We start from the raw sequence: 8,604 nt of genomic DNA, 5'->3' as shown, positions 1-8,604 counted from the left end.
TTGAATTTTAAATCTTTCGGTGCATGTGAACACGTGTATAGATTCGTTCCCAGAACATATAATTATATACTACAAACTATTAATTAATTACCACAAACTATTACCAAAAGAGAACAAGACAGATTTAGAAGCTCTAGAGAGTTACAATTCACTGTCTATTTTACTTATTCTGTATTTGAAATTATATACTCCTACTTACTATTCCCACTAATTCAAATTTAGGTTGAGTGTCCTAGTAAGAGGAGGTAAAGCGTTCTCGTCAAAATATTCTTAATTTTTACACTAAGATCATTATGTCTTTGATTAATATCATGAAGTAAACCTTATCAACTTATGTATTTTCTGAGACCCATGAACAAATGATAGAATAATATGATACATTGGGAATCAAGAACATATGCATCTCTAGTATTTCTATGAATAGAGTCATTTGTGAAAATTGTGCATTTACTCGTTTCGTTTGTGTCGTATAGATCATGCCAAAAGAAAGAAAGGATGACCTTAACATACCTGGAGTATGAAAAAATCTGTATGATATTTTTGAAAAAGATAGCACCGTACTTCTTTAGAATTACAAAATTATACGTTGCTATGATTTTAATAATTCTCGTTGGATTTTTGTATAGGAATTTGAAGGATCACGTTGCTAGTGTAAGGTTTATAATCTGATGGAAGTGTTGTTGAGAATGAAATTTGAAAAGTTTAAGGAATGGCTAACATTCTCACTCTGAGTATAATGCCTTGGTATTAGAAATGTTAGAATATAATTGTAGTATCTTGAGAGTGAACTTGTTAAAACTCATCAGAATGCTAACGTCCCCGCTTCTCATTATAGTATTGTTTTGTATGAAAATTCCTTGAATTGAAAGGCCTTGTATTTGGCATATTAGGTTGCCACTTAATAAAGAATGAGTAAGAGTCATAGCTTTAGGAAGGGCTTGTTGCCACGTGGGTGTGGGTGTGGGGGTGGGGGTGGGAAGGTATAATTTTTATCCACTTATTAGGTAATTAGGTAATGTCCCGTCATCCGGTAATTAACTAATTACCCACATAATTAAGAATTATCTCAATTTACTTAAAATTCTACTTATTTTTAATACACTTTATACACCTCACTATCATGTCCATGTGGTAACTTGTATGGTATTAGTCCATAAATACCGGATATTTTTGCTCGGGCCGTATTTTATCCCAAAATATCAAACTTTGACGAAAATTATTTTCTTTAATTTGCTTACCCTCTCACATTCACGAATTTACTAATCACTTGTTTCAATTAGCATAATGCTTATAATCTTAGAATAATCTCATTCCCGAACTTACTTCGATTAACTTATGACGAAACTTTAACGTACGAAAAATGCGGGATGTAATGTCTTATTTTCGAGCTCTCATCAATTTACTTATGGCGTACTTTTACGTACGAAAACATGGGGTGTAACACGAACTATGATGGTTTCATCTTTCCTTAAGCACTCAATTTTCGCATTTCAGCTCATACTTTCTTGACTCTTTGAGTCATTTTTCTTTTTTCTTAGGGAACTAGAGAGACAAACCGTCACTCTTTCTTACTCATAACAATTATTTTTCTCCTTTTTTCATCATTCCTTGACTTTCATTATTATGTTCTTTGAATCCTTTCAACCTTCTCTTTCTTTTTGGCTTTTCTTCATTTTCTTTGCCCTTCCTTTTCAACAATTTTTTTTTGTTGAACCTTTATCACTTTCAGATTCCTCGTCTCTCCACCAAACTTATGCTTTTGCCAATTATTCATCATGAATGCTAAGAAAATATTGGGTGCCAAGAGAGGGTCATTATAGTACAGATAAAGGCTTGTAATGTGGCTATTGAATGAAAAAGGCTTAGGCTCAAAGGAGTTGACTAGGGATATCATATTGGTAGGCTGCGAAAGCTTTCAAAGTTCAAATTAGACCAAGTAGAGCCTACAATCATTTCTCAAGTCGAGCTACACTTAGAATTTATCCTAGACAAATATTCATGGCAAGTTCTAGACGTATTGGCACGGGACTTGAATTTGCAATTCAATACCCCACCTCTTAAGTTGCTGGATCAAAGAAGAGAACAAAGTCGAGGGCCCACAATAACCATACCTAAGACTGGAAATCACAAATGGCTCAAGGAAACCACTCAATGATTGTTTTAGTCAACGCAAGAGTCTAAAGGTCACAACTAGAGCTAATCTTTGCCAATCAACTTGTCTCTAACCATGAGGTCGAAGGTAAATGTGTTAGTATCAAGTGAAACCTGATTGAGACACTTTTATTCATTACTACTATATATCAAAGCAAAAAGAAAACAGACTCAATTCCTTAAGAAGGGTGTCACGCCATCCATCGTTGGGAAGAGGCACCCAGTTCACACAATATCCACCTTTGGAAAGAATTGTGGCATTAAGAAAATCAAAGGCTTATTGATCACACAGAATATAAAAAGAAGCTAAAAACTAAAAAATAAGCTACTAAAGGAAATAAGAAGCTAAGCCATTAAGGAAAAATACGAAAAAAGTTATGAAGTAAACTACGGAAAGTAAAATGAATATGTACAATAATGGAGTGAAACGAATATATACAAAATGAAAATGAATATATACATCGAATGGTAAAGTTATATATATACCGAAAGTGAATATAACGATAAATAAAGGTAAAGAAAAATAGTATCATAGTTATTACATACCAATGTAATCAAATCATAACCAAATCAAAATGGACCACCCTCCCAAATAAAAGATAGCATTGTCCTCAATGCTAATATCAAAATAAGATCAGGGAACAACTAGAGAGTAAAGAAAACTCCTCATGCGGTCTCTGTCTGCATGGGGTCAGGCACATGAGTGGGGTCCTCGGACTGCATAGGATCATCAACTTCCTCCGGGTCCTCTAACTGGATCTCCAAATACTCTGACCGGGGGACCACAATTCCTCTAACTGGAGCTCTTTCTGCCTCATGCTCTGCTGCCTGTGCTGCTGGGGAAGTCTCCTCCATAAGCAAGTCAAGTGGGATATCTCCAACATAAGTGAACTTCTCTACCTCCCTCTTCAGCTTCTCCACTGACTCATTTGAGGCCTGGGTCTTTCTCATCTTCTTTACCTGCTTGCCCAGACCCTTGATCACCTTTCCATGAGTATCCAAAGTCTCCAGGATCTTCTTTTGGTTGTCCAGGAGCTTCTTCTGGTTGTCCAGAAGCTCCTTCAATGAATCTTTCACTGATGGAGGTACTTGAAGCTGTGCTGGGGTTGACTGTGCTGCTAATGCACTGGATAAGACAGACAACTTCGATGTAACTGCCTGCATCTAGTTGTTGATGCTGGATAAGGTCTGAGAAACCCACAGTGCAGTCTGGGTGTAAGTAGAAGATGAGGGCACAGATGGAAGGTCCCTCTGCTATAGAAGGCTCTGACCCGGTGGCCACTACCCTTGGCTCTTCAGACTGGCCAGTGGAGGCAGTGGCTTTAAACTTTGTTTTAGGTTTGTCCGGTCCTTGGAGGCTATACCAGGAGAAAGGTTTCTTCGGCTTCACCTTCGTGTCATAGTGCCTCCCCTCTACCCGTTGGTCCTCGAGATACATATTGATGAAGCTGGAGTAGGAGTAGGACCTTTCTTCTTTTCCGGTTACTTTGGAGATGTGGTGGGACATGAGGTTTCCCACATTGATTGGATGCCCCGCCATGATGGAAGCTATTTGTATCGCCCGAGAGAGTGGGATGACACTATCATGCTGGCTAGGATCAAACTGGCTGCATATAAATGTGCACCACCCTTTGGCTTCAAAACTGAGGATGTTTCTAGCGATTGGGACTCCAGCTGCGAGCCAAGCCGATGTTGTCCCTGAGATGGCTATTACTTCCGCTAGCCAAGGCCGGGCTACTTCATCTAGGGCCATCTTCTCCAAATACTGTACAACTTTCACATCCTCAAAACCAGCATATTTGTTCAAGGTGTCGCCATCAAACTGTATCTTCAAGTTCCGTACCTTTGTCACAGTGGTGCCCTTTTTGATGTGGGCAACATTTGCGTAGAACTCCTTGACAAGGTACTCATTGGCATCCAGAACCTTGATGGTAAAGTACTTCCACCCTTTTCTCTCCTCAAACTATCTCTTGACATTTGGATTATGAGGAAGGAGATCTTGTTCTATAAATTATCGCTCAAGGGTAAGCGACCTTTGGGGCCACCATTCCCAGAATTTGAGGTATGCTTTCTCGCTCACAAATCTATCCGCCCACACCTCGGACTTTCTTGATCTTGGAAGACCACCCACATTGGTATCACCCCCTCTCCCGTCATCCGAGACCTCGTCATCCTCATCTACATTGATAGGAGCAGCTGTTGAGGCTGGAGTTGCAGCATGTGGGGAAGATGGCTCTGATGCCTCACTACCTCCATCTGAGCCATCAGACGACCCAGAAGAGGAGGTAGCTTCATTGATTAGGCGATAGGGTTGTGATTGGGCCTCTTGTTGAAGTTATGTAGATTCACCCTCAGTAATCTCCCGGGATGGGAGATATTCACTTGTGTCTGATGATTCGACAGGAGGTCTAGTGAGGGTTTGCTTTTTGCTGATGATTCTTTGAGCTGATAAGGGCAAAACCTGCTTTCCTTTGCCCAAGACTCGGGAGGATTCTGCCCTCCCTTTTGAATTGTCTGCTCCTCCACGAGATCGCACCATTTTCTGCAACACACAATTAGTGAAAGATAATTAGAATTGGGGTTCAATCATGCCTTAAAATAGTACAGATGAAATGAACAATAGTGCCTCTCAAAATAGGGCATCGTGGACCGCAAAAAAGTGGATGCGGCCGCGGAATGCCCATCATGGACCGTGAAAATGTGAACGCGGATGCGAAGAGGTCAGGTTCAGACTACCGACTCTCTGATCTTGGACACACGCGGACCGTGAAAAATTAGATGCGGACGCGAATGACCAATCGTGGACAACAAAAAAATGAGCGCGGCCGTGAAAGCAATTAACAGACTCTTTGAAGTTCACAAGCGCGGACCATGAAAACTTGAATGCAGCCGCGAAGGACCAACCGCGGACCGCGTAAAAGTGACTGCAACTGCGAACTCTTAGCAATCACTTAGTAACTAAAAGTTGTGGTAGCGTGGACAGCGAAAAAATGAACGCGGCCGCCTACCCTATCGTAGACCGTGTAAAATGGACCGCAGTCGCGAAATTCAAATAAGATCGGAACTAAGAACACTGATAACTAGGGTTTTCCCTAAGTGTGCAAAGATTAGTTCAATTAACCATGCAAAGTTACTAACCCCAGCCCCCATTAGGCATATAAACACTACCCACAAGTATTTAAGTATCAATTAAGCATTAATTTGAGATCATGACATGCATCTAACCCTAACTAAAAAGAAAAATTAAAACAAAGAGAAAAGAAAAGAAAAAGATAAAATCACATCATGGAATTGAACATACTAGTTGTAAAATTGTAGTAGGAAATGAACTCTTAATGTGAATGAGATGAAAATTGAGAGCAGGATGAGATGAACAATGCTTTTTGTGCGGTGAAACATTAGGGTTCGAAAAATGTAAAATGTTTAAGGAACCCTTATTTATACTAATCAACTGTGGAACCCACCGCCTTACCTGAGTGCGGCCGCGAAATTCTATCGCGGTCCGAATATGTTACCATTTGTAGACCAGCTTCAAGCATATGGCCGCAGTCCGTGGAATATTGGCCGTGGCCGCAAAATTCAATGCGGTCCGCGAAAATTGTAACGCGGCCGCGATCTCTAAGACAATCCAACCTCAGAGAGTTAGCATTTTTCTATTTTCAAGTACGCGTCCTCGGACAAAAATGTGCTGCCGAAAAATGCTCACGCGGACCGCAAAATATTGTGCGCGATCCGTGAACTTCCAACACTTATCCAAAATTTTCCCTGTCAAAATCCTGTACTGCACAACCAGTTCCTACATACACTTCACAACCAGTTAGTCCAAAACAATGCCTAACCTAAGAAGAAAATCAAAAGAAAGAAAAACACATGGATTGCCTCCTAAGAAACGCCTGATTTAACGTCGCGGCACGATGCATGTTACCGTCATCATTTGAAATGGATCAAGGCTACCACGTGGCTATCATCAATCTTGCCAAGGTAATTCTTCACTCGATTCCCATTGACTCTAAATATTTCACCATTTTTGTTTTTCAAATCGAGAGCACCAAACGGAGTTACATGCACCACTTCAAAATGGCCACTCCACTTTGACTTGAGCTTTTCCGGAAATATCCGTAACCGAGAGTTGAATAGAAGAACCAAGTCACCCTCCTTGAATTCTTTGTTTCGGATATATTTGTCATGTACGTACTTCATCTTGTCCTTATACAAGTACGATTTGGAATAAGCATGGAACCGAAACTCATCAAGTTCATTTAGTTGTTCTACCTGGAGATTGGCAGCTATATCCCATTCAAGGTTCAACTTCTTCAGCGCCCACATGGCCTTGTGCTCTAATTCAACCGGAAGATGGCATGCTTTCCCAAATAACAGCCATTACGGAGACATACCAATTGGAGTCTTGTAAGCTATACGATAGGCCAATAAAGCATCGTCAAGTTTCCTTGACCAATCAGTCCGGTTTGCATTAATAGTCTTAGATAGTATGCTCTTGATCTCCCTGTTGGAGACTTCAACCTGTCCACTTATCTGGGGGTGATAGGGGGTAGATACCTTATGATTGACACCATACTTGGAAAGTAAAGTGTCGAAGGCTTTGTTGCAAAAATGAGAACCCCCATCACTAATGATAGCCCTTGGGGTGCTGAACCTTGTGAAGATATTTTTCTTTAAGAAAGACACCAAACTCCGTGCCTCATTGTTGGGCAAAGCCACGGCTTCAACCTATTTAGAAACATAATCCACAACAACAAGAATATAAGTGTTCCCACATGAACTCACAAATGGTCCCATAAAGTCGATGCCCCACATGTCAAAAATATCAATCTCAAGGATGGTGGTGAGAGGAATTTCATTCTTCTTGGAAATTCCACCGGCTCTTTGGCACTCATCACAACGCCAAACGAGCTCGCTAGTGTCTCTGTACAAGGTAGGCCAATAGAATCCACAGCTTAGGACCTTTGTATCAGTTCTCGCTCCACCATGGTGACCACCATAGGGCGTGGAATGGCATGCTTCAAGAATACTCAATTGCTCTTCTTCCGGAACACATCTCCAGATAACACCATCATTGCAAATTTTGAAAAGATATGGCTCGTCCTAATAATAATCCAAGCAGTTCTATTTGAGCTTCTTCCTTTGGTTTGAAGAGAGCTCATTCGGGACAACGCCGGTCACAAGAAAGTTAGCCACATCGGCGAACCAAGGCATCTCATTCAAAGACACGAAGAGGAGTTGTTCATCCGAAAATGAATCATTAATCTCGAGGCCATCATGGGGCCTCCCCTCTCTTCCAAGCAGGACAAGTGGTCCGCCACTTGATTCTCACTCCCTTTTCGATCTATGATTTCAAGGTCAAACTCTTGTAGAAGAAGAACCCATCTCATCAACCTAGACTTAGAGTCCTTTTTGGTCATCAAGTAACATAGTGCCGCGTGATCGGTGTGCACAATCACTTTGGCACCTATAAGGTACGGCCTAAACTTTTCTATGGCGAAGACAATGGCTAATAACTCTTTCTCGGTCACCTTATAGTTGACTTGGGCATCGTTCATTATTTTGCTTGCATAATAAACCGGATGAAATATCTTGTTGATCATTTGCCCCAAAACTGCTCCTACCGCAACGTCTCTAGCATCACACATGAGCTCAAATGGTAAGCTCCAATTGGGTGCAGTAATGATGGAAGTGGTAGTCAATCTATACTTGAGAAGCTCAAAAGCTTTCATGCAATCATCATTGAACATAAACTTTGCATCATTTTCCAACAACTTGCACAAGGGGTTCACCGCTTTTGAGAAATACTTGATGAACCTTCGGTAAAACCACGTGTGACCAAGAAATCTCCTCACTCCCTTGACGGAAGTAGGAGGAGGGAGTTTTGAAATCACTTCAATTTTTGCTTTGTTCACTTCAATACCGTTCTTTGAGATCTTATGGCCGAGGACAATTCCCTCCTCGACCATAAAGTGGCACTTTTCCCAATTAAGCACTAAGTTAGTCTCTTCACATCGGGCCAACACTTTGTCAAGATTATCCAAGAATTCTTCAAATGAATCCCCTACAACACTGAAATCATCCATGAACACTTCGAGGAAGTCCTCCACCATATCCGTAAATATTGCCATCATACACAGCTGAAAGGTAGCCGGTGCATTACACAAACCAAACGGCATCCGTGAGAATGCAAATGTGCCATACGGACTGGTGAAGGTGGCTTTCTCTTGGTCTTCAGGTGCAATGAGAATTTGGTTGTACCCGGAGTATCCATCCAGAAAGAAATAATAAGCACGCCTGGCAAGTCTATCCAACATTTGGTCAAGAAATGGCAATGGAAAATGGTCTTTGCGAGTCACTTTGTTCAGCTTTCTATATCCATGCATACCCTCCAACCGGTGATGGTTCTTATGGGGATCAATTCATTTCTATCATTTGTGATCACAGTCATGC

Source organism: Nicotiana tomentosiformis, chromosome 1, assembly GCF_000390325.3.
Source record: "Nicotiana tomentosiformis chromosome 1, ASM39032v3, whole genome shotgun sequence".
NCBI classification, from domain to species: Eukaryota; Viridiplantae; Streptophyta; class Magnoliopsida; order Solanales; family Solanaceae; genus Nicotiana; species Nicotiana tomentosiformis.
This window is presented reverse-complemented; position numbering follows the sequence as displayed.